Source organism: Trematomus bernacchii, unplaced genomic scaffold (genome assembly GCF_902827165.1).
Source record: "Trematomus bernacchii unplaced genomic scaffold, fTreBer1.1, whole genome shotgun sequence".
Taxonomy (NCBI): domain Eukaryota; kingdom Metazoa; phylum Chordata; class Actinopteri; order Perciformes; family Nototheniidae; genus Trematomus; species Trematomus bernacchii.
Genome location: NW_022987995.1, coordinates 13,779 through 14,263, shown reverse-complemented (window position 1 = coordinate 14,263; position 485 = coordinate 13,779).

Here is a 485-nt window from a genome sequence, read left to right as displayed (position 1 = left end):
GTCTGTGTTTGTCTTTAGTCCAGTGTTACAGGACTGCCTCCACCAGAGGGCGACACACACCAACACACAGCAGCACTGAATCCTTTCAGAACACATTACAGTCCTATAAACACCACAGAAGAAGATGTTGGCAGCACTTCCTGTGTGTGGCAGCAGGGGGCAGCACTCAGTCACCCTGAGTACAGTAAGGGTCACAGTGTTACTCAATGATGTCATGGTATAGCTGAGTAATGGGATGTGAAACTAATTCATGATAAAGTATTGAGTCATACAAAATGTATAGTATAATATGTTGAAAAAAGAAAGTCATAGTATATTGTTTAAAAATTAAATAAATTCAGAGTATAGTATGTGAAGCATTGAGCGGCCCGACCAAGCAAGGAGGCAGAGGCAGAACGTCCACATCCAACCCGGTTTGGGCATTTATTAATCATGTGCACATCACAGCATCAATATGACTGTCTCAGCACTATCCCCCCTCTGTC